Source organism: Trachemys scripta, chromosome 7 (genome assembly GCF_013100865.1).
Source record: "Trachemys scripta elegans isolate TJP31775 chromosome 7, CAS_Tse_1.0, whole genome shotgun sequence".
In the NCBI taxonomy this organism is placed as follows: Eukaryota; Metazoa; Chordata; order Testudines; family Emydidae; genus Trachemys; species Trachemys scripta.
Genome location: NC_048304.1, coordinates 73,421,488 through 73,446,921, shown reverse-complemented (window position 1 = coordinate 73,446,921; position 25,434 = coordinate 73,421,488). Strand labels below are relative to the sequence as shown.

The 25,434-nt window shown below is 52.1% G+C and overlaps 3 long non-coding RNA genes across 3 annotated transcripts; all 3 read left to right on the top strand.

The window, feature by feature from the left end:
* Window positions 1–5,270: 5,270 nt before the first annotated feature.
* LOC117879932 lies at window positions 5,271–6,798 on the top strand. The gene is made up of 3 exons (XR_004646429.1): window positions 5,271–5,464; window positions 6,200–6,303; window positions 6,667–6,798. It is a non-coding gene; the product is annotated as an uncharacterized LOC117879932 (long non-coding RNA).
* A 3,582-nt stretch (window positions 6,799–10,380) lies between these two features.
* LOC117879771 lies at window positions 10,381–11,150 on the top strand. The gene is made up of 3 exons (XR_004646385.1): window positions 10,381–10,410; window positions 10,664–10,758; window positions 10,925–11,150. It is a non-coding gene; the product is annotated as an uncharacterized LOC117879771 (long non-coding RNA).
* Window positions 11,151–12,104: 954 nt separating this feature from the next.
* On the top strand, window positions 12,105–14,261 carry LOC117881033. Its single transcript, XR_004646674.1, has 4 exons — window positions 12,105–12,264; window positions 12,801–12,905; window positions 13,285–13,484; window positions 13,626–14,261. It is a non-coding gene; the product is annotated as an uncharacterized LOC117881033 (long non-coding RNA).
* Window positions 14,262–25,434: the final 11,173 nt, after the last annotated feature.

The following is a 25,434-nucleotide window of genomic DNA, read 5'->3' as shown; positions in this document are numbered from 1 at the left end:
TAAGGGTCTGAAGAAGCTCTGAAGGACTAATTTTTTAAAATAATTTTTATCAGTGAATTGGGAGAAAACATACAATCACTGGGTGACAAAATACTGGCAGAGTGGTAATTACTGATGAGGAGAGGGCAGTGATACAGAGCAATCTGGCTCATTCAGCAAGCTGGGCCCATTCAAAGAAAACAAGTTTGACCAGAGCCAAATGCAAGGTCCTATACCTAGCAATAAGGCATGCCGGCCACACCTACAGAATGGAGAGGTGTATCCAGGAAAGCAGTTATTCTGAAAAGGATTTAGGGGCCATAGTGGAGAAGCCACTTGACATGAGCTCCCAGTGTGATGCTGTGGTGAATAGGGCAAAAGCCATCATTAGACGTATGAGCAGAGCCGTGAGTAGGATAGGGAGGTGACACAGCATCAGTGAGACTGATATTGGAATACTGCATCCAGTTTTGGTGTCCTCATTTGAAAAAGATGTTGAGAAATTGGAGTTGGGGCAGCAAAGAGCCACCAAATGTTCTGAGGACTGGAGAAAAATGCCTTCTAGTGAGCTATTGAAAGAGCTCAACTTGTTTAGCTTATCAAAAGAAGAGTGAAAGGTGACTTCATTGAAATGTTGAAGTGCCTTAATGGAGAGAAAATATTGGGTATTAAAGGGCTCTTTAATCTAGCAGAGAAAGGCATAACAAGACCCAATGGCTGGAAGGTGAAAAGAGACAAATTCATATTACAAATAAGGCACAAATATTCAACAGCGAAGATGATTCACCACAGGAACAAGCTACCAAGGGAAGTGGTGGATTCTCCATCTCTTGATGTCATTTAATGAAGACTAGATGCCTTTCTGGAATGTGTTTGCCCAAAAAGTAGCTATTGTGGTATATAGGAGGCCTGTGATATGCAGGGGGTCAGATTAGATGCTCTAATGGTCTCTTCTGGCCATAAAGTCTACTAATTTCTGAAAAACTGAGTGTAGCATTGGGAGCAGCCTCTGATGTTTTACTATCTAGCTGGCTTGCTTCCTAGAATGAACACTCATTGAGTGGGGTGATCCACAGGGAGTAGCTCAAACTTCCAAAGTGTCTGGCCAGCGGCAGGACATTAGCACTGCAGGGGAGGGGTGGGTGTGGCAGTGACATCATAAAGGCCTTTTGCAGGACCTCAGCCTATTGGTCAAAGGTGGTGGGGAGGTGGTGACCTCACAGAGGAATGCTGACATCAGCTAGGCAGGACAGGGGTGCAGGGTCAGGGAAACCTCAGAGACCCCTGTGGCTTTGCTTCAGCAAGTCTCCTTCTCGAGGTCTCTCTTTGAGGACTGAGAGAGTATTGGGGTTCATGTATTTGAGCGTGAGGAGGAACCTCTTTCAAGTTTTCTCCTTTTCTTTTACTGATTTTACTAGAAAACAGACATCCTTGTTTAGAAGGTAAGAGCCTCCGAGAGGTTTGGAACCTCTTCAGTCTGATCCATCTGGTGCCAGCTGAACTCTAGGCATGGAAAACACTAGCTTAAGGTGGCAGAATTTTATTCCTCACCTAGGATTTTGTCCCTTAGAATCACTGGGGATGTTAGGATTTGTCCTTTTTGTTTTACCTTTTTCTTCATCCCTCCCTCCTTTCTCTTCCTCTCTTACTTATTTTGTCCTTTCCCCTGTTTCCCTCCCACCACCAGGAGGGGTGTGTGTGTGTGTCACAGGGAGTGCTCTGCAGCTCCCATTGTGGGAGGTCCACCCAAAAATGTGGGGCTGAAATAGTGCTCGGACAGTGATCCCCACCGGTGACCTGGGCCATCCTTTGGGCTCTCTGGTGAGAATCCTCAGCCTCCTGCCCCTCAGTCTCTACCCTGATTAGCTGAACAGGGGGTTATTGGGAGATTCAGGTCCTTGTTGTTCTCTTTTAAGACCAAGTAAATAAGTCATGACCAGTCATATGTTTGATGAATTTTGCTGCTTCTCTGCATTAACTGTCACTGAGCAGTTCATGATTCTCTCTAGCATTCCAGTTCTCCTAAAATACTTGCTGAATAATTACTATGAACTGTTGTTGGTTTGGAGCTCATTTGAGAGCACTTTATTCAGGTCATTCAATGTATGAAATTCAAGATCCGATGGTTAGTTTGAAAGTAAGGGCTCTTGGGTCATATTCCCAACTTTGCCACTGACTGGCTGTGTGACCTAAGACAAGTTAATTCTCCTTTCTCAGCCTTAGCTTCTCCCTCTTTCAAGTAGGGATAAGAATCTGCTCCTACCTACCTCACAGTGGGGGAGCAGTGCATAATATGAGGTGTCCTATCATGTTTACTCAGATCAGATTATGACATAATAGAGTAGCTGAAATATTCTATTTTATTTGTATTTTATTTTTAAATTGTTAAGAGCAGCAACTACTTAGCTCAGACTGAAGCATCTTGTCTAATTTTCGAGATCTAAGTGTCTCCTCTTTGTGTGCGATGAGACAATTTAACACACTGTGACAAACAGGAGATGCTTTTGTTTTGCAACAAAATATTTTTGCAAAGAATTTTCATCCCACTTGTTAAGATTTCAAGAAACAAACTGATTTATTCTGAATGGGATTTTCTGACAGAAACAGTTTCAATGAAATTTCCCCACCATCTCGATTCCTGGGCTTTATCCCTGCCTCTGGGGAGTTTGTTGTCTGTTAGAACAGGAGTCAGGACTGGTGGCTTCTCTTTCTGCCTCTGCCACTGCCTTGCTGTGTAGGCCCTTGGGTAGGTCACTTCCCTTCTCTGTACCTCAGACTCCCCATCTGTCCAATGGGAACAGGGCTAATTCTTGAACTCTGGGCAGTCGTGAGCCTGGGTGAGATAAGGGGCGTTAAAGCCTTTGTGAAGAAGAAAGAGGAGTTTCACGGTGTTGAGCACCAAGGAATTCTAAACTTTGCTAAACTGTCTAGTCTGCGGAAACAAGAAATGGTCGGGGCCAAATTTTAACCGTTGTCTTTTTTAAAGCCCATTCAGGGGTGTGAGTCCCACTCTTTTAGGTACCTGGGGTTGTTTGCCAAGAGGAGAGAAGAGGTTCCTGCCTCAATTTTTGTGGCCTTAACAAAACAGGTGCTGTGCCTCAGTTCTTGTCTGAGATCCCCGAAAAAGAACATCTTCCCATCCATTAATAAGACAGTACCAATCTTTAAAAGGGGAACAAAGAGAACCCTGGAACTTACACACTAGCCAGCCTCACTTCCATACCTGGAAAGATACTGGAACACATTATTAAACAATCAGTTTGTCAGCACCTATAGGATAATTTGCTTCTTAAGACTAGCGAGCATGGATTTGTCAAGAACAAATCATTCCAAACCAATCCTATTTCCTTCTTTGACAGGGTTACGGGCCTAGTGAAGGTGGGTAAACAGAAGATGTGATCTATCTTGGTGTTAATAAGGCTTTTGACACAGTCCCATAGGATATTCTCACAAGCAAACTAGGGAAATGTGGTTTAGATGCAATTAGTATAATGTGGGTGCACAGCTTGTTGAAAGCCCAGACTCCAAGAGTCCTCCTCCATGTTTGGCTGTCCAACTGAGAGGGTGTGCCTAGTGGGTCCAGCAGGGATCAGTCCGGGGTCCAGTACTATTCAATATTTTCATTAATGATTTGGAAAATAGAGTGGAGAGTATGCTTCTAAAATGTGCAGATGACACCAAGCACTTTGGAGCACAGGATTGGAATTCAAAACACCCTTAACAAATTGGAGAATTGGTCTTCTTGAGCCAAACTCCATGGGTGGGCCCCTCTCTATAGACGGGGCTGAAGCGAAACCCCAGAGCCAAACACTCCTTCTCCTGGGCAGTGCACTCCGACCTTTAATGGTCAGATGCTGCTTAGCACTGTCAGAGCAGCTTTTGCTGGGGGAATTCTCCCAGCACTTTCCAATAGTGGGAAAGTATTAAATCCCTATTTGACTGCTGGGGACAGAGCCATAGAGGTGGGGCAACTTTCCCAAAGTCCCACAGGTCAATAGGAAAACCAGCAATGGAACCCAGGAGTCCTGACTCCCAAGCTCCTGGTCCAGTCACTACAGCAGAGCACACTCCCTCTCAAAGGCAGGGGGACCAGACATGAGGGCCTGGTTGTAATTGCCAGCTGTGGGAGGGAGTGTGCAGCTGTGGTTAGTGCAGGGGCCTGGAAATAAGGACTGCTGGGTCCCATCCAGGGCTCTGACACTTGGTGTGATCCTGAACCAGTAGCTTCCCCTCCCCAGGCCTGTTTCTCATTGGTAGGGTTGGTGTTGCAGTCCCTACAGCCAGGGGGGTTGGGAGGCTCCAGGAAGCTGTGTAAAGTGCTGGGATGTCAGGAGCTGAGAGGAAATGCCACCCCTGCACTAGGGCAGTGTTCTGCACCCCCTGCTGCTGGCTGAGTTTCTCTGTCCCTTGGCAATAAGACAGACTCTTGTTTTCATAGCCAGTTGATTGCCCATTGTCATCACCCTGCCTGCTGGCTGGGCAGAGTAACTCCTCAGGTCACCACCTCTCCAGCCTGCCTTGGGCTTGGAGAGTGAGGAGGAGGGCGAGGGACAGCTGGTTACCCTGAATATCTGCCACCCATCACTCCATCACCTAGAGCAAGTGAGTGGCATTAGGGTTCCTCTGTGGCATCCCCTGTCCATCTGGGGAGAGGCAGAAGGAGGGGGAGAGAATCTCTCCCAAAGGAGATCGGATTTGCAAACCGCCCCCAGGAGTTCCTCGCTCTCAGACCGGGGAGGGGCTTCTCCAGAGCTGTCTCCAGTGTGTTTGGAAAGGTCCCAGCAATGGGGCTCCCAGCCCTTCCCTTGTTGGGAGACTGTTCCCCAGGCTGAGAGTCTCTGAGCTGGGCCAGACCCTGTGAGCTGCTGAGCATGGAAATCAATGGGAAATGAGGGGCCCTGGGCTTGCTATGCCTAAGGACTTTGACATGGGGAATGGTTTCCCAGGAGAAGTCCGGACTCCTGGGTTCTGTTCCTTCACTAGCCTGGGGAGAAGTGTGTCCTGGGATGGCTTGTCCAAAGTGACCGATGGTCTTTGTGACTGACCCCAGTGCTTGAAAAGGAGGAGACTCCCTGGGTATTGCAGCGCCAGGGATGATGAGGGGGAAAGTTGGGAGCAGATCATGCAATGAACTCCTGCCAGTGTGTGTAGATTCCACTCCCTGTACCCCTGTGGGGAGAGGAGGAGCTGCTGTGGCTGAGGCAGGGTTGGGGAGGGACCAAAAAGGCTGGTTAGCGAGAGGCTGCCTTGACCCCAGACTCATACCTGCTCCCCACTCAGTTCCAGGATGGCCAGGCTCCTGAGGATGTTCAGGAAGAAGGCTCTGGAGGTGGCCCCAGAGCCTGAGGGAAGCAGCTGCCATCTTCCCCAGGAGCAGAGCGGTCCCTCCATCCCCGCTGGTGGGGAAGGAGCTCCCGGCTGGGCCAGGAGGTGGAAGTGCCCAGCCTTCTGGCAGAGGAAACCCACTCCTGGAGCAGGTGCCGAGGTGGGAGAGGCACCGGCCAGGCTGAAATAGAGCTGGCCTGGGATGTGGCTGGGCAGGCAGGACCCAGCCCAGGAGGGGAGCTGGGCAGGGTGGCTCTGGGGCTTGTTGTGTGGGAAGCCCTGGCCCCAGGAGCCCAGCCCTGATTCCCAGCAGGAGGCATCGATCGCCCTGCCCAGTCACTGAGGACCTTCACCTCCTGCCCTGGGGAGGCTGGGAGGATCCCTGTCCCAGCACCAGCAGCTTGGCCTGCTTCCCATGGGACAGCAGCAGCACCTGGGACTCGGGCAGCAGCGAGGCCGATGGGTGCTGCTGCTTTGTTCCAGGTGAGGAGCCAGGCTGGGCTCAGGGAGGAGTGAGGAGGGGGCTGTGAACACCCTGGGCCCAGGCACTCAACCAGTGCGATGGGGGCGGGTCCCCAGCCCAGGTGTCTGGCCTAAGCCATGTGAACCCCACTGACACTAGATGCTGCCACTATGGTCCTTGATGCTCCAGCTGGGGGGAGAGGCGGAGAGGCAGGCACCTCCCAGGGAGTCCAGGACAGTGTGTGTGTGTGGGTCTTTTGCTATGGGCTCCTGACAGAGTTGGGGGCTTAAGGCATCACTGAGAGGGGGGAGTGTGGGGCCCGATCTGCCCTGGATCCTGGAAGTGGGAAGGGGGCACGTTGCCCCACCATGCCCCTGTCCTTCCCCTAAATGGTAGCAGACGTCACCCTGTCCCCTTCTCTCCCTGGTGCAGGGACCCCCAGGGACTCAGAGGACAAGGAGAAGGAATGGGTGGATGTGGCCACAGAGGAGGCTGCTCTCAAGAACATCCGAGAACGGCTCCAGGGCCAAGAAAAGGTACAAACATCCCCCTGCTGCGCTGGAATCAAGATTGTCCTGCCCCTTCCCAGCACCCTGACCCCCTACAGAGGGTCTTGTCTCTATGATTCACCAGCCCTAATGGGGACCTTTCTCGTCCATGATCTGGGACCCCCAAGATGGGGGTGTTTGTCACACAGCAGCCGCGGTCTCCTCCCCACCCCCACAGGCACTGTCCCAGTTCTTGACCCTGCTTGTACAGGAGTCGTGGGTGATTTGGACAATGGGCAGGTCCCCACTATCCCCCATTTAGGTTTGAGTCCTGCAGCTGGTGTGGGTGGGGCTGGGAGGTCCCTCGCTAACTGGCTCTCTCTCCCCTAACCCCACTCCTGGTGGGTGCAGGATGAGGCCCAGCAGCTCATGTTCCTACACGCCATCCACCACGCATGTCTTGCTGCACAGCAGAGAGGGCAGCACACATTGGAGCCACACTGCTGAAAGGCAGCTGTGGTGGAGAGGATTGTGGTGAGTGAGACATGGCGCCCAGCAGCTGGAGGGAGGACAGAGACATGGGAGGGGCAGGGGTCTCCCCAGGCCAATGGATGGGGGATGGCTGGTGCTGGAGGGGCAGCTGAGGGCAGGGATTGCTGGGGCTGAAGATTGGGAAGAAGAGACGGGAGAAATTCTGAGATTGGTCACATAGGCGTGCACAGAACATTTCATTAGGGTGTGCACCCAGAGAACCCCACCCTAGCCCTGCCCCCATCCATTACCTCCCACTTCCTGCCTCCTGACTGCCCCCCTCAGAACTCCCAACCCACCCTGCTCCTTGTCTCCTGACTGCCCCCTCCAGGGACCCTGCCCCTAACTGCCCCCCAGGACCCCATTTAAGCCTCCCTGCTCCTTGTCCCCTGACTGCCCCCTCCTGAGACCCCCCCATTGTAACTGCCTCCCTAGGACCCTACCACTGCTCCATCTCCACCCCATCCCACCCCCTTCTTTCCCCACTGCCTCTTTCCCCCTGCCCTGCCCACAACTCACTGTTGTACAAAATGAAGGATGGCTCCCAGCACACAGAAGGGAGCTCAACCAGCACTAGGACCCAGAAGATTGTGTCCAGCTGCAAAGTCCAGGGAGCTGAGTAGCACCTCCTTTTTTCAGCGGGGCTGCACAGCAACTCTGCGTTCACAGAAATGGGGGGCAGGGGAGAAGTGGCATGTGACCTTGCACCCCATGTGGCCCCCACCCCTTGCCTCTCTTTGGGGGGGCAATGCCCCCAAACTATGCCATGAACATTCCCAATCACATCCCCTGATCCTCCTTCACTTTCTGCAGGGAAGCAAAGAACACTGCAGGAGGGGGACCTGAGCTGTTTTCATTCCCCCTGGGGCCCAGGAGTACCCCACACAGACCCCCACTGCCCAGCACCATCCCCGGAGACCCACTCCCCCGACCCTGCCTGACCCCCAGCCACACTCACTGACCTGCTGGGCGGGGGCTATTTGCCTTGCCTGGGCTGAGCCAGCGTCATAGCTGGGGTCGGTGGGGGATCAGAGTGGGAGAGGAGGGGCCTGCCTGGGCTGGGCTCCCTCATAACCCCCTTGCCTAGGGTGACCAGATAGCAAGTGTGAAAAATCGGGACAGGAGGTGGGGGGTAATAGGAGCCCATATAAAAAAAAAGCCCCAAATATCAGGACTGTCCCTATAAAAGCGAGACATCTGTTCACCCTACCCTTGCCTGGCGCCCAGACAAGCCCCCGCACCCCGCTGCCCGAGAATGAGCCGGCCCCTGCACTGGTCTCAGGTGGCTCAGCCCCGGGAGGTGGCAGGCTGAGTGAGACAAGCCGGAGCTGCGCTGGGGAGCGGGGCAGGCAGATCCCTGTGGGACATGACTCCCGAGATGGAGGAGCAAGTGGGCGGAGGGGACAGGGTGGAGATATCTGGGCTGGCCGGACAGCTGAGCGGAGCATGGGGGAGGGGCTGGAGAGGAGCGGAGCCAGCCTGCGGTGGCCCCTCAGCTGGCAGCGCCAGTGCAGTGCAGTGCCTGGCCAGCTGACGGGCCCCTGTTGAGCATGGGCCCGGCGCCAGGGCGCCTGTGGTGCCATTATAAACCCACTGCTATTGCTCAGGGGCCAGGCATTACAGTGTGCCTGGGCACACCCAGCACACGCCCTGCGGATGCCTGTGATTGGTCACTAGTGGGCAGAAATTGGAGGAGCAGGAGGCAGGTGGGGGGATCCTGCTGGCTGTATGAGGCGTTGGCTGTGTAATCTCACTGGGAAGTGTCAGTGAGGCCTGAATCTCACACGCTCCTTTGGGTCTCACAGGAGCTCATTGAGGAGCTGCCTGATAACTTTCCATCCGGCGCCGTCCTCGCTAACTCCCTGATTGCTGTGGGCAACCTCAGGTACCGAGACCCTCCCACCTGGTTCCCTTAATCCCGGTGCTGCTCAGGCCCAGTGCTGGGAGTCACTGTCCCTCCCACTCCCAGGTCACCTCCCAAGGGTGGCTCCTCTGGCAGAGGTGGTGGGAAGATTCACTCTCTCCTGGCTGGGCTGTTCTTTTCACTCCAGTAACATTGCAATGGCTTTGGGGGAAAGGCTCACTCCCAGGATCAGATACTGGAGGGGCAGCAGGGTCCAGGGAACGGGCGTTATTCCTACCCTGCCACTGTCTGTCTGGGAAACCTTGGCCTTGTCATTCTCTGGCTCGGTTCCTCAGTTTCCATTCTCGCCAGCCTGTGCCTATTTCCCTGCAGTTTCACGTCCGTGTTGGTGCCAGTCCCACCCCCGCACTGCACAGTCTAATACTGGCTCCTCTCTCTTGGACTTGAGAGCCACGGAAGGGGAGAGGGGTCTGTCTCCTTCCTGGTGAGCTGTTCAGGAATCAGGAGTTCAGGGAGGACGGGACCAGCCCTGACACCGAACATTGTTCCAATCTAGAGAGACAATGACAAGTTGTAAGCTGCAGGATACAAGCATCATCCTGGGGGAAATAATCCCCTTCTAAAGCTTTGTGATCAATGAATCAGATATTCCACTCTATGCACAATGTCTCAGCCCCTTGGGGATGGGATGTGTGTCTCATTTGCACAACGCATGCACCAGCCCCTTGACCCTGAGCTGCCTCCTTTCCCCACAGCACATTAACTACTGGATCGTGTCCAGGGTGTCACAGGAGAGAGCCAAGGCCACTAGGAGCAGCACGGCCCTGCTTAGATTTACCATCACCCTCCCTGAGTTTGATGTAAGTGACCTCTGACCCCAGCTTCCTGACTCCAGGCGTAGGTGGGCTGGCTCTAACTGGCTGTAGGATCTGCTGCTGCAGGGGCTGTGGGTTAGGAGTGTTCCTCTTGGAGAGGCAGAATCAGAGCAGAGAATGAGCTTGGCTTGAGTCAAGTTCTTCTTGTCCTGGTTAAGTGGTGACTCTGGGCTTTTAAGGGGACCATACTCCAGGTTCATGCCTTCCTGTCAACCTGGAGCATCTGGGGAACAGGAGCGGCGCCAGGGTTTTTGCCGCCCTAGGTGGCAGCGCTCCTCCTCTGAAGCTGCGTTCTCAGTGGGGGGGGGTCCTTCCACTCTGGGTCTTCGGGGCACTTTGGCGGTGGGTCCCGGAGCGAGTGAAGGACTTGCCGCCAAATTTCTGCCAAAGACCCGGAGCAGAAGAAGCCCCTTTGGGTGGCCCTGGTTCTCGGCGGCATTTCCGCAGCCGCTTTTCTTCCCGCCCAGCGGAATCGCCGGCAAAATGCCACCCCCCACATCCTGCCGCCCTAGGCGACCGCCTAGGGTCGACCGTGGAAGCACCGTCCCTGCTGGGGAAGCAAGTCCTCATGGAGGGCCCTGCCCACATCCCTGTGCTCCAGGCTCCCGTGGGGGCAGAGGAAATTAAGGGTCTAGCTCCTATCCTCTAGCATCTCCTGCAGAGGGGCTGAGGGGAAGGAGAGTCCTGGCCCCGGGGGGATGGGGAGCTTACAGGAAAATGCTGATGGAGTCTCCTCTCCCTCCCATTAGAACTCAGCAGAATTCCCCAGGATGGGTCACCATGTGGCACAGCTGGCTCTGTTCATCAGTGACCCAGCCAAGGACATCAGCCAGCAGGCCAGGGAGGGGGTTTACCGGCTCTACCAGCTGCTGCTGCACCAGAGGGGTAAGGAACCCAGCTGGGAAATGGCACCCGATAGAAGAGTGAGACTGGGACCCCAGCCAATTTCTCTCAGACTGACCCCGGCTGGAGGATGAGTCTCTCTCTATCTCTTTCTCTGTTCTACACCACCCCTGCAATTCTGTTGGGCCAGGCACGCAGTGAGGACTCTGCCCACTGTGCAGCCACCAATGGGATTGGAAGCACACAAGCACTGCAAGCAGAATGACAAATGTGTGTGCGTGTCTCTCTTTCCCAGGGCTGACCATCCATGAGGCCGAAGACCTGTGGTGCTGGGACTGGCACCAGGACAGCAGGCTCCTGGGCTATAGGAGCACAACCAGGGTGGGGGAGGTAAGAACACTCTGCCAGGGCATGAGACAGCTCAGGGAGTGGGGATGTCTGGGTCCCCTGCAGTGGCTGCCTCCTGGGGCCACTAGACAGAGGTACTGTTCTAGCCCCAGGATTTGGAGGCTGGCTCTGGGCAATCTACTAATACCTCACATCCTGTTGGTTTTAGATCTTGGGAAAGTTCTTCTTGGAGGGGCAGAGAAGATTCTTCCTCTGGACAGCAGTGCTGGCCATCCACATCCCCCTGCTGCATGTCAGCCAGGCTGGGCTGCTCCTCCCCTGCTCCCTTCTGGGGGAAGCCCAGCAGTTGATGGGGGACAAGGTAAGCAGCTGCATTAGACTCAGGGGATTCAGGCCTCATTCCCATCCTATTGCCATTTGCTGGCCTGGCAGCAAGGAGCAGGGCCGGCTCCAAGCACCAGTAAACCAAGCAGGTGCTTGGGGCGGCACATTTTCAGGGGCGGCATTCCAGCCAGCCTTTCTTTTTTTTTTTTTGGCGCTTGGGCGGCAAAAGCCTAGAACCAGCCCTGGCAGCAGCAGTGTGTCCTGCACCGGGGGCGCCCTGGGGCCGCTGTGGTACGCGTCGGGGAACAGCGCCCACACCTTATGGCCAGGCGGGCTCCGAGCATGGGACATTAGGGTGGGGGGCCGCCCCTCGGGGCACAAGGAGCTGCCCAGGGACTGCAGCAGGGCGGCCAGGAGCAGCAGCAGCAGCGGGGCCATAGTGGGGACTTGTGCCCGGGGTGCTGCTGTGCGGGGTCCGCATCCCGCTCTCCGTGGCTCCGCTCCCTCTGGGGCTGCCCTGCACTGGCTCCTCAGCCCTCTGCCGGGTGGTCCCCCGGCTCTGCCCTCCCAGGTCCCGGCTGGTTATGGAGGCGGGAGCCCCGGCTGGAGGGACCCTGAGCTGAGGCGCGGTCCAGGAGCCCCGCTGCTTACCCCGACTCTGCCAGCGCCGGACCGGCTGGAGGCAAGGAGGGAGCGGGCGGAGTCAGCACTGGTGGGGGGAGAGCCCAGCTCTGGGGCAGCAGGGGGTGCAGGTCGGGGAGGGAGAGCCCAGGGGCGGCAGGGAGGTGCGGGGGGAGCCCAGGGCTGGGGTGGGGGGCAGCCAATACATTTTTGCTTGGGGTGGCAAAAAACCCGGTCCTGGCAAGGAGCCTGGTGGGGAATGAGAGTGAGAACAGGTGCTACTGGAAAGGAAGATGAATTCACCTCCATGAGCAGGAGAGAGCCAGCTTGTCCCCGGAGCAGCTCCAAACCAGCTCTTTAGCAAGGCTAATTAATGACAAGTATTGCCTCATCACGAACTTATGTTCTTAGGACACGGTGCTGTTGCTCTTGGGAAGGGCAGAAGAGTCCCCTAAGTGCACTCTGTGAGCCTCTCCTGTCCCACCGGGCCGCACCCAGTTCCCAGTGGCCTAGTGTCCATGTCACCCAAGCCTCCACCCAGAGTTGCTCCCATGCCTGGCAGCCTGGGAGGCCAAGGACTGACTGGTGATGGCGACTGACCAGGTAGGGCTGAGGTACATGGGCGGGGGAAACTTGTCCTGCTGCTGGCAGGGCTGGACCCGCTCTAGAGAGAATGGGAGGATTCAGCCAGCAGGGGCAGCTGATCTGCCCCATTCACCAGGGCTGCCATCCTGCAGCTTCAGCATTAGTGGCTGGGATGACTTGGGGAAAGGTCTCAACCTCCCCACCTCCCACTTCACTGCTGCCAGAATCCCTCCTGCCCCCCCTGCTAGAGTGGGGGTGGGGGTGGGGGTGGAGAAGAGGGTTCTGAGAACTTGAGCTGTGGATTGGAGATGGAACAGCTGTCAGGGGCACTGAGGGGGAGGTGGCAGAAACTCACCCTACAAAGAGGGGGGTTGGCACTGGAGGTCACTAGAAAGGACAACAAGACCCATTCTGGGGGTCAGGAGAGTGAATCCATCCCTCAGAGGTGGGCAGGTGCTGCGTGGAAATGCTGCTGGTTCCAGGTGCCCTTACCCCCCCCCCCCCCGATTCCTCGGGGGTGTCTGAGTCTCTGACAGGTTCTCGTTCCCTTGCAGCAGGAGGATGCCAGCTCCGCATCATCCGGCACTTGTGCCAGGTGCCTGAGGCCCTGCAGGGGCTGTGCCTCTGAGGCCACCAGCAACTCCCGCTCCCTGCTGCAGGTACTGCTCTGGCTCACTGTAAATGGGGAGCTAGTGGAAGGGGAAATGGAGCCCCCTGGCACTCACAGAAACTCTCTCCCCTCTCTGTAGAGCAGGGTCCTTCCCTCTGTCCCCCAAATTCCTTCATCTGGGGCAGGAGCCGTTCCCCTCAGACCCATTCCTCTCCTGCTTTGCCTTGGTCTACCCCCATCCCATTCCCCCTGCTCCCAGGCAGAGCTCTCCCTGCCCCATATGGTGCAGAAGGGCTGTTGTGTCAGGGCAACAGCCCCTAGCCCCACTGAAGCTTGGAAAGCTCCACTTTTGAGGTAGTGGGGGTGGGACAGAGGCTCAGGGCTAGCTTCACCTCCTGCCCTTTATTCTCCCCTTGGCCCTTCTACAGGGTCTCTGGGTGTGAAATGAATAGGAACCTCCTTCCCAGCTGTCTTCCAGGCCCTGGGATCTGTCACAGCCTCTCAGACGGGAGCAGCCTGCAGCTGAGCCACCTCCGGGAGCAGTGGGGATGGGTCACCTCGTCCCATCAAAGCAAGCAATGCTGGGTCTCAAAGAGGCTTAGATGGAAGACCCCACTCCCTCATGGAGGTAAGAGCCATTTACTCCTTGGGGCATGTGGGTCTCTTGCGGGAGAAATGCATAGCCTGGCTGGGAGCTTCCCCTGTCCCTGGCTCCCAGCTCTGGGACAGAGATGTCTCCATCATCGTACCACCCTGGTTTTGTTCCTAGGAAGGGACTCCCCAGAGATGTCCTCGAACCTGGACTCCTGAGAGCATTTCCGGTAGGAGGCTCCAGCCCCTCAGGCATGAAGAGAGCATCAGGTAGTCTCATTCACATGGTATCTCCGGTCTCCAGCTCCACTTCCCGCAGCACAGCAAACGAACCCATCAGCTCCCAAAATCCCAACTCTTTGACCTCCTTCCGCTCAGCAGTGGGGTTTCTCCAGCCCCCTCACCACACCTGTCAGCCTCTGAATGATGAAGGTCCTGAATGTCAGAGTCACCAGAACAAGAAAACTCCAGTTCCAGGCAGTGGGACCTGTGTGTACTCAGCCCCTCTAGAAACCAGGTCTGAAATGGGGAGCAAGAACCCCAGCCCAGTAACAGTAGGAGTAGACAGAGCAGACCTGTAACAGGGTGCTTTCTCCTGGGCTGCACAGCCTGGGGCTTAGCCCAGCTGATTACAGAATGAGCCCTAACTGAGAGGCACCATATACCTCTCCCCCTAAAGAGGCAGACTTCAGTGGTGATACAACCCAGCTGGGGTATCAACAGGAATGAGAATGAGGTAGGAAGTTCAGAGCAGCAAGGAACTCCCTAGAGGGGAACTTGAGAAGAGAGGTAGGAAGTGCCCAGGGAAAACTGCAGCAAAGAGAAAGCAGCAGACCTAGCTGTTGGGTACAGGGCCCTGGGCTGCTACCAACGTCAGGATGGTACTGGGTTCCTCTACTGGCCCCAAATAAGGGGGCGTACACGCACCCAGAAAGGGTTACCATGCCCAGCAAGGGGGCTTCAGGCTGAACAAGAGCCCCAGCGATGGCAGAAGGACTTCTTTTTGTGGAAAGACCTCTTTGGACTTTTAGTGTAAGACAAGCTGGGCCCCAGAAGGGTGGACTAATGGTGGTGACCTGGCCGAATGGCTGAGTTACCAGGCAGAAAAACTGCCATGGTGCTGAAGCGACCATTGATGGGGGACACTAGCCCAGCGAGAGGGCTGTGATGCCATGCCTGGCCGCTGGGGGCGGGGCATATAATGATGAGTAGATTCGTTTATGATTGGCCTAGTCAGGAGGATTGAATTCCTCCTGTGATCCATGAGGGCTGATGGAAGTCTTGGTTGCTGAAGGAAGGTCTGTCCTCTCAAGCGGATGTATCATTGGACTGGTCATTGGATTTCCCACTTCAGTTCCAGGGACTGGTTAAGCAGCCAAAGCAGATCTAGGGGTTTCTCCAGCAGCTCCTAGAAAAACAGAAGCAGAAGGAAGTGCAGGCAGAGCTGCAGACACAGGAGCAGCAGCAATACCTGTGAGAGATCCTGCAAAGGGAAATCAACCCAGGGTCTGCTGTGCCCGTGGACAAAAAGAGCAGACAAAGAGAGCATGCCTGGGCTGTGCTGAGAAGGTTAGCCCAGGAGAGCAGGGCATGAGAAAGTGTACAAGTGTGGCCTAATGCCAAGTTGGGGACAAGAGTTCTTTGTTTTGGGTGCAGAGAAGCAGGCCATATCAAAAGACACGGGTGACGGCCTGCTTAGGAAATTGCTGAGTGACAAAAGGAGGGGCCAGGGCCCCGACAAGGTAGAAAGAAAGGAGAAGGTGTCCTCTGACACAAACCCACATGAGGCAGGCAACATGGAGGTGGCAGGGATGGCCGTGGGCCTTGCAGACCCTCCACCAACACACCTTGTTGGGTGCTGCAGGGAGATGAAGGACAAAATGGTTGGCCCAGAGATTAAGCAGACTGATGTAGGGACAAACACAAGGGTGGAGCAGTCCATGGTGAGTTCTCAGACCCTGACAGAAAAGGTTTTGGCATATGCAGCGGCAGTAGCAAAAAGGCTACAGAAGAAGCTAAAGGCTTCAGAACAGGCTCTGCAAGCAGTTGTTAATAAGAATGAGTGGCTGCAGGAAGAGCGTTGGGATACTGCAGAAGAGAAGGATTGCCTCTTAATTCTGGTGAGCGAGCTGGCAGTGGAGCTGGAGACACTGCGCGCACAGGCTGTACAAGCGCGTAGCCGGTGACAGTGATGAGATGACGAGGGATGAAGCTTGGACAAGAATAGAACTTAGGGGCCAGGTTCTAAGAAGGAGGGTAAATAACAGGGGGGCTTGGCCTGTGGGCGGGCTATGAAGCCTGAAGCTAGGCCAAATGGATTACAGAGTGAGCTCCACCTGAAGGGAAAACCAGGGAAAACTGCAGCAAAGGTACAGGAGCAGGCCTAGCTGTTCGGTACAGGGCCTTGGGGCAGAACCTAGATTCCGGAGTAGGACTGGTTCTCCCATGGTCTCTAAGGAAGGGGATGTACAAGGCCATAGAAAGGGCTATTAAGGCCAACAAGGGCAGGCCGAGCCAAAGTCAGGCTGAGGAAGAGCTCCCAAAGGGATGGAAGACCTTGTTTCTGTTAAAGACATTTTTTGACTTTTAGTTTGGGATGAGCGTGATCCAGGAAGGAGTGGACTAAAAGACAGTCACCTGGCTGAAGGGCTGAGTTCCCAGCCAAAAAACTGCCAGAGTGCCCTAGCAACTATCGGCAGGGGTGCTAGCCCAGCAAGAAAGCTGTGACACCTTGCCAGGAAAGACTCCTATCGGTGAGTGAACTCTGTTACAAGACTGCTTCCATAATGGAAACAGCCTGGTATTGGAGAGTGGTGGGGATGGCCTATGGGAGAGGATGGCTGGAGGGGTCATACAGGAGGGGCAGCAGGTTCCAGTGATGAGAGCAGGGAATGGGTTGTACTGCAGCCCTGCCACTGTCTGATAATATGATCCTGGCCAGGTCACTCTCCCACCTGGTGCCTCACTTTCTCTATCTTTGAAAGGGGGATTATCCTGATCCACATTAAGAAAGTGTTTGATCCTGTGCTCTTGCTTCCCAAATCCCTGCTCTCTTTGCCCCACACAGGCCTCTGCCCTATTCCTCAAACATCCATGCCCATGTTAGTGCCTGTGTCGCCTCCCAATTGCAAGGTCTCATGTACAGTTTCCTGCCAGCAAACTGAAGCCACCCTAGATCCAGAACAGGAATTGCATTTCCTGTGTGCTGCCCTGAATGGAGTATAGACCATGGGCATGGGGAAGGCCAACACTCACATCCAGGTAGATCATCAACCTACTCCTCTGTCCCAGGAGCAGGAAGGCCTCTGGTTCTTGCTCTCTTTGGTAGCTGGAGCTGCTGAGTTGGGCATGCGGTGGGCAGAGATGGGAACAGGCCATAGGATTAATCAAGTGTCAGGGGGAGACTCCCCCTCTGTGGGAGATTATGTTGCCCCTCTGTGGGGAATCCCTTCCTTGCAGATGCTGTGCATTGGTTCCTGGACTCTGCCAGGAAGCCCAGCTCCCATCCCTAGCAGCTTGCCTGTTCCCTAACCTGCTGTGCACAAGGCCCTCTGCAGAGAACTGCTCTGGGTAAGGACTGCAGAGCCAGCTGTCATCCTGCCAGGTGTAGCCCCAGGTTCCATGACCCTGACCCATGGTCTCCCTCCGCTGACAGGGTCTGAAGAAGGCCTGCCCAAAGACATGGATGCCATGCTGAAGAGCTTGCTGACAGCAACCCCCAGCACAAACTCCAGCACAACTTGGAAGTGAGCATAATGGGCAGGGGCAGCAGGAATTTTACCTTAGCTCTGGGGAGGCCTGGAAATGAGAGACTGGATGATCCACATTTCCATTGCGTCCTGCTACCTGAGAGCCATTGGGCCACCTGTGGTCAGGGCAGTCAGTGCCGAGCAGTGTTGGGGCCCTTCCTCCTTCAGGGACGGAGGGAACGCGCTGGTGCTCGACAACAGGGTTCTGCCTCATTCTGTTGAGCACTAACTCCAAGGCCCCAGGCAGGCTTGTGGAGTGAGAGCATCCTACCCCTGTGAGGTCCAGGAGAAGGCCCTCAGAGAAGAGCACTGGCTCCTTCCTAGGAAGCTGCTGAGATTCTCAAGGAGGAATTCATCCCTTCTCTCCCCTGGACACAGAGTATTGTAAGGAGCAGGGCGTTGTTCTTTGTCCAACAGAGACCTGTCCTAGGTCTCACCCACAAACCTGGGAGAGAGCTGGGAACTTGATTGGGTCCTATCCCAGCACTTGCCCTGATACACTCTCTTCTCCCCTCCCCTCTTGGCTATTTAGCTATGGCTCTATGAACATGAAACAAACAGGAACTTCTTCTCCATCTCTAAGCCAAACTGGTTTATCAAGTCTGATCCCTCAACATATTTTAGGGGGTGTATTTCCAGTACAGGTACAGAACTCATTATACCCCACTCGGACCTACATCACACAAGGATATTCATGACCTGAGTGTTGTCAGCTTTCCAAACATAAGAACAGCCATACTGGGTCAGACCCAAGGTCCATCTAGCCCCATATCCTGTCTTCCAACAGTGGCCAATGCTGGGTGCCACAGAGGAAATGAACAGAACAGGTAGTGATCAAGTGGTCCATCCCTTGTCGCCCATTCCCAGCTTCTGGCAAACAGAGGCTAGGGACAGCATCCTTACCCATCCTGGCTAATAGCCATTGATGGACCTATCCTCTATGAATTTACCTAGTTCTTTGTTGAACCCTGTTATATTCTTGGTCTTCACAACATCCTCTGACAAGGAGTTCCACAGGTTGACTGTGCGTTGTGTAAAAAAATACTTCCTTTTTTTAGTTTTAAATCTGCTGCCTATTCATTTCATTTGGTGATCCATAGTTCTTGAATGACGAGGAGTAAATAACACTTATTTACTTTCTCCAGGTGAGTCATGATTTTATAGACCTCTATCATATCCCCCCCTTAGTCGACTCTTTTCTAAGCTGAAAAGTCCCAGTCTTCTTAATCTCTCCTCATTTGGCAGCTGTTCTATACCCCTAATAATTTTTGTTGCCCTTTTCTGAACCTTTTCCAATTCCAATATATCTTTCTGAGATGAAGAGACCACATCTGCACACAGTGTTCAAGATGTGGGCGTACCATGGATTTATATAGAGGCAATATGATATTTTCTGTCTTATTATCTATTCCTTCCTTAATGATTCCCAACATTCTGTTTGCATTTTTGACTACCGCTGCACATTGAGTGGATGTTTTCAGAGAACTATCCCCAATGACTCCAAGATCTCTTTCTTGAGTGGTAACAGCCAATTTAGACCCCATCATTTTATATGTAGAGTTGGGATTGTATTTTCCAACATGCATTACTTTGCATTTATCAAAATTGAATGTCATCTGCCATTTTGTTGCCCCGTCACCCCGTTTGGTGAGATCCCTTTGTCACACTTTGCAGTCTCTTTTGGACTTAACTAACTTGAGTAGGTTTGTATCATCTGCAAATGTTGCCACCTCACATTTTACCCCTTTTTCCAGATCACTTAGGAGTATGTTGAACAGTACTGGTCCCAGTACAGACCCCTGGGGGACACCACTATTTACCTATCTCCATTCTGAAAATTGACCATTTAGTCAGACCCTTTCTTTCTTGCCTTTTAACCAATTACCTATCCCAGAGAGAACCTTCCATCTTATCCCATTTTGCTTCAGAGCCTTTGGTGAGGGACCTTGTCAAAGGCTTTCTGAAAATCTAAGTACACTATATCCACTGGATCACCTTTATCCACATGCTTGTTGACCCCCTCAAAGAATTCTAGTAGATTTGTGAGGCATGATTTCCCTTTACAAAAACCATGCTCACCTCTTCCCCAACAAATCGTGTTTATCTATGTATCTAATAATTCTGCTCTTTACTATAATTTCACCCAATTTGCCTGGTACTGAAGTTAGCCTTAGTGGCCTGTAATTGCCAAGAGCATCTCTGGAGCCTTTTTTAAACATTGGTGTCATATTAGCTATCCTCCAGTCATCTGGTATGGAAGCTGATTTAAAGGATAGGTTACATACCACAGTTAGTTAGTAGTACTTCTGTTTCTCATTTGAGTTTCTTCCGAACGCTGAGTGAATACCATCTGGTTCTGGTGACTTACTGCTGTTTAATTTATCAATTTGTTCCAAAACATCCTTACTGAATGCATGGCATTAAGGGGTAGGCTGGGTCCCCAAGGATAACTATAGGCATTTCAACATTCCCAATGGTTATTTTCTGGTCTGGAAAGTAAGTCCCTTGCTGCAGCTGTTCAGACAGACCAGAGTTCCTGAAGATGTGAGGGTCATGTACCTTTTCCAGCCATCCCACGTTGATGTTGGTGAAACATCCCTTGTGATCCACCAGTCCTTGCAGCACCATTGAAAAGTACCCATTTCAGTTTATGTACTGGCTGCCGTGATGGTTCGGTCCCAAGATAGGGCTATGCGTTCCGTCTATCGCCCCACCACAGTTAGGGAATCCCATTGCAGCAAAGCCATCCACTATGACCTGCACATATTTCCCAGAATCACTACCCTTGATAGCAGCAGGCCAGTGATTCGGTTGGCTACTTGGATCACAGCAGCCCCTACAGTAGATTTGCCCACTCCAAATTGATTCCCGACTGACTGATAGCTGTCTGGCGTTCCAGAGGGCTATTGCCACTCGCTTCTCAACTGTGAGGGTTGCTCTCATCTTGGTATTCTTGCGCTTCAGGGCAGGGGAAAGCAAGTCACAAAGTTCCATGAAAGTGCCCTTACACATGTGAAAGTTTCGCAGCCACTGGGAATCGTCCCAGACCTGCAACACTATGCTGTCCCACCAGTCTGTGCTTGTTTCCCAGGCCCACAGTGGGCGTTCCACAGCATGAACCTGCCCCATTACCACCATGATGTCCAAATTGCCAGGGCCCATGCTTTGAGAGAAATCTGTGTCCATGTCCTCATCACTCTAGTCACTGTGCTGCCATCGCCTCCTCGCCTGCTTTTGCAGGTTCTGGTTCTGCATATACTGCAGGATAATGCTCATAACTGCCGCGGTGATCTGAGCGGGCTCCATGCTTGCCTTGGTATGGCATCTGCAAGACTGCAGAGTTGCAGGGGAAGCAGTGGTTGGATGACCAGTTTTGCACACTGTCTGCTGCCAGGACACAACAGCTGAGCGGGCTGCACGCTTGCCATGGTATGGCAAAACAAGAGCAGGAGAGCTGAGTTGCAGCAGAAGCGGTGGATGTCGACAGTCATATAGAGGACCTGCAAGACCAATAGGAGAGCAGAGTGGCAGTGGAAGCAGTGGTCGGAAGACCAGTTTTTTTGACCTATTGCACCGTCTGTGACCAGAGCAGGAGAGCAGATTGGCAGAGGAAGCGGTTGTTCGATGACGACGGGTAGCAGTCCTACTGCACGGTCTGCTGAAAGCAGTATGGCACCCGCACGAAAAAAAGGTGCAAAACGATTGTCTGCTGTTGCTTTCATGGAGGGAGGGGCGACTGATGACGTACCCAAAATCACCCGCAACAATGTTTTTGCCCCATCAGGCATTGGGAGCTCAATCCAGAATTCCAATGGGCGGTGAAGACTGCGGGAACTGTTGGATAGCTACCCACAGTGCAATGCTCCGAAAGTTGACACTAGCCTCAGTACTGTGGATGCACTCCGCCGACTTAATGCACTTAGTGGGGACACACACAATCGACTGTATAAAATCACTTCCTAAAAAAATCGACTTCTATAAATTTGACCTAATTTCATAGTGTAGACATACCCTTAAATAGCCTGGGACCTACCCATGAGAGACCATACTGCCACAGCCCAAATCAGCAAAGGCACCTGAGCCGAAGCCCCATTCCTATGAGAAAGAGGGAGCAACTGGCAGGGTTTCTCCATTAGGGCTCCAACCCTTTAGAACTTATTTCCTCCCCAGGTCTATAACAACGTGAGTTTGTTAGCCTCTGCGGTCAACCGCATGCAGGGCCGGCCGGCTCCAGCATTTCTGCTGCCCCAAGCAAAAAAAAAAAAAAAAAAAAAAAGCCGCGATTGGCGGCGGCAGTTCAGCAGCAGGTCCTTCGCTCCTAGAGGGAGTGAGTGACCTGCCGCCCCCGAATTGCCGCAGGTGCCGCCCCTCTCCCTTAGCCGCCCCAAGCACCTGCTTGTTAAGCTGATGCCTGGAGCCGGCCCTGACCGCATGGCCCCACTTTTCTCCCTTGCCCAGGAGATGAGAGCTCGGCAGTGGTAGCGTGGGACTCTACTGGAGATTGCAAAAGGAGGCTGATTACTTGTTGTTATGTCTATGTTGTTGCTGGATTATTTGATTTGATCATGGTACCTGAGTGTTCTGTTTTTTTTTATTATTATTTATTTTTTAAAAGATTATCAAGGGACCCAGAGCATTCAATGTGTACTCGTTTATTGTAGTATGTAAAAATCCAAATAACTAAATCATTGAGAAAAAGAAAACCAGCCAGAAACTAGAAAAAACTACCAAGGGGAGAAAATAGTTAAAATGCTAATAGACCTGACTGGGAGAAAGGATGGCTGCTGTTTGAAATGAAAATGAGTGGTGCCAAGAGTTCACAAGTTACTCTGCCATTGAGTGCACTCATCGAAGTGGGACTACTCTTAAGAGTAAGGTGCTACTCAATGTGCATCAAGGTATCGAAATCTAGACCAAAGCATTTTGTGAACTGGAAAGTACTCTGGTGATAAAGATGACACCACATTCCACAGTGCTGAATGGACCACTAATACCTGACTCTTCCAAGAAAACAGTAGTTTATATGGATAAATGTTCTCTGCACACAGGATTAGTGGTGGAACAAAAACTTTAAAGGCTAACAGAAAGCCATGAAACACAGGAGACTAAGGCCAGGCCTAGACTAGAAACTTTTGCCCATATAGTAATGTCAGCTGGAGGTGTGGATTTTTTTTTTTTTTTGGACATTTCTATATCAGCAAAAGCCCTAGTCTAGATACAGTTATACCAAAAAATGTTTTTGACAGTATAGCTTTTTTCATTCAGAGAACTGGTATAATCTATACCAGCAAAAGCACCCTTTTGCCAGTATAAATTGAGTCTACACTAGGACTATATAGATAGTTATACTGGCAAACATCTTCCAGTGTAGACAAAGCCTTAATAAACCATGAAGAGAAGGTTACTTAACTTATAGTAACTGGAGGTTCTTTGAGATGTGTGGTCCCTATCTGTACTCTGCTTGCAAGAATTCCCCGATTCTGGACATATAGTGTCCGTTGGTCCATGCATGTGTCCTTGCCTTCCTCATGCTTCCAACTGATGGCATAAAGGGCGGAGCAGACTCACCCACTTTCTAGTTCCTTTTTTATCACAATCTAGTAAAGATCCAAAGGAGGGTGGTTAGTAACATCCAGTTGCAATAAGTTAAGTAACCTCCTTTTTTTTCTTCAGGTGCTGACCCCTATCTGCATTCCTATGTGCATTCCATTGTGGATGACTGACAAGCAGTACTCAAGTGGGTGCGAGGATGCAGATGGCAGAGCCGTCTGGAGAACCACTGTCCTAAAGGAAGAGTCAGTGGAGTTCTGCAATAGAGCATAATGTCTCGCAAACATGTTTTCTCCTTTGCAGGTAGAAGGCATGAGTGTGATGTACATTGAAGGCGTAAAGTCTCTCTTCTTCAGAAGCATGCAATTTCAGAAAAAACACAGGTAAGTGAATCGATTGATTCATTTGAAATTCCGAAACTACGTTGGGGGGAGCATTTTGGATGTAGTTGTAAAGAGACTTTGTAGTGAGACCGAATGGGAGTACCCTGTGTTGAAAGTGGTCAGGGCCCACAATGAATTTGATAAAAGGCCTGTAGGCCAGGTGAATATCCATGTGAAAGTAAGCGTCCTTCATATCAAAGAGCTGTAAAGCATGTCTTTTTCTATTATTAATAGGACTATTGATACCAGAGTGACCATACGAAATCTCAGTTTGCATATACAAGAGTTAAGATTGCAGAGATTGAGGATAGGTCTCCAACCTCCCGTCATTTTGGGAACTTGGAAGTACACAGAATAAAAACCTTTCCCTTAATGTTGAAAAGTATGCGCTCTATTGCTCCTCCCTGGAAGAGGGATTCCACTTCCTGCCTGAGAATCCCCTCATGATGGGTCCCTGAAGAAGGACAGAGATAGGCGTTTTGCAGGAGGTAGATAAGTAAACTTGATATCATAGCCGTTATGGATGATATCTAATACCCACCTGTCTGTTCATATGGCACTCCAGTTGTGGAAAAAGAATGCTACATGATCTTTGTAAGGGTATGTGGGGGTTGGGTAGTGGTGTCATAATAAATAGTTTTCAGCTCTCAAACTCCCATCAAAAACATCTTTTTGCAAGGAAACAGGATTGAGATGATGCTGTAGACGTGGCAGGTGCAGGGAAAAGAGACGTCTGTACTCTTTGTCTCTTACAAGGAGGGTCATAGATTGATGGAGATAAAACTGTTCAGATGCTGGTCTAGGTTAGTAAGGTTGCCTGTGATACTTCCTTTTGGTGGCAGATGTATATACTCCCAGGGTGTGGAGGGTGGCCCTGGAGCCCTTTAAAGTATGTAAGGACTCATCCATCTTTTCAATGAGGGTAGGTCCTCCATGGTGTTTTGGACCTCGCTGGGAAACCCTGAGGAGTGCAATCATGACTCACAGCACATCACAATGGCCATTGCCATCAACCAGGATGATACATCTGATGCATCAACCACTGATTGGGGTGAAGTTCTGGCCACTAGCTTACCCTCTTCAATAAGAGCCTGGAAGTGAACTCTGTCCTGCTGTGACAGCTAGTCCACACAATTTATTAATTTGGAATCATTTAGGTAGTTGTACTTAGTCAACAGTGCTTAATATTTCGGTATAGGAAACTGAAGGCTAGTAGATGTGAAAACCTTTCTTCCCATGAAGTCTACACATTTAGTCTCCTTGTCAGAAGGAGTGGATTAAGATGTTGTCTAGATCACTCCATGGCAGCCTGGACGACCAGAGAGTTCAGTGCAGGGTGTGTAAAGAGAAAGTCTACTCTCTTAGCTGGAATAAAACAGGGTTTCTCTGCCCTCTTGGGTATTAGGGTGTATGTGGCTGCTGTATGGCAGACTGCTTTAGCAGGTTCCAGACTAGCTTCATTAACTGGAGGTGCTATTTGATCGAAGCCAGTGGTTTTTAGGATATCCAGGAGTACGTGTCAAGGGTCCTGGACCTCCTGTAGGGAGAAATGGAGTTCCTCTGCCACCCTTTGCAATAAATCCTGAAGCTGTTTATGATCTGGAGGGGACAGAGTTGCCATGGTGACTCCTTCATGAGAAGATGAAGACGACAATCTTGTCGGTACCAGTGGAACTGTTTAGCATTCCTCCTCTTGCATGGAGTCAGGAGGCTCTGGCTGTTTCCTTAGAGGCTGTTCCCTGGCAGAACGCACAGGTTCTGTATATCTGGCACATCAAGATGATGTTGTGGAGGACCCCGTGACATGGAGTATCAGCGGTCCAGAGGCAGAGGTTGGTACCAGGAGGCTCTGGTTCTCCTGTCTGAACTAACATTTTTGTAGAGGAGGAGACAATGCGTCATCTGGCAATTTGGATCCTATCAAGTAAGAGAAGAAAGGGTCCAGATCAATGGCAACAGTGACGGTTCAGATGGAGGAAAGGCATAACCAACAGATAGAAAAGGCGATAGGTTTCTATCAAAAGTAATCACTTGGTGGAGTCACAGTCTCCCTAGTGGAAGAAGTTCCCTGATGATGGGTGAAACTAGGACTTGGGAAGAGCAAAGTCATCCTCTGGTGCACTATTAGTCTTTGACGTTCCTGGAGTGCAAGGGGTCTGATCTTTTTGTGCTGATGGGGCAGGAGTAGGAAGAGGGTTCCATGTGCCAGAGTATGAGACAGTGATTGTACCACTGGCAGTAAAAGCTCGGATTGTGCCAGAACCAATGGATCTCGACTTTTTGACTTGTAGGTTACCAGTGGAGT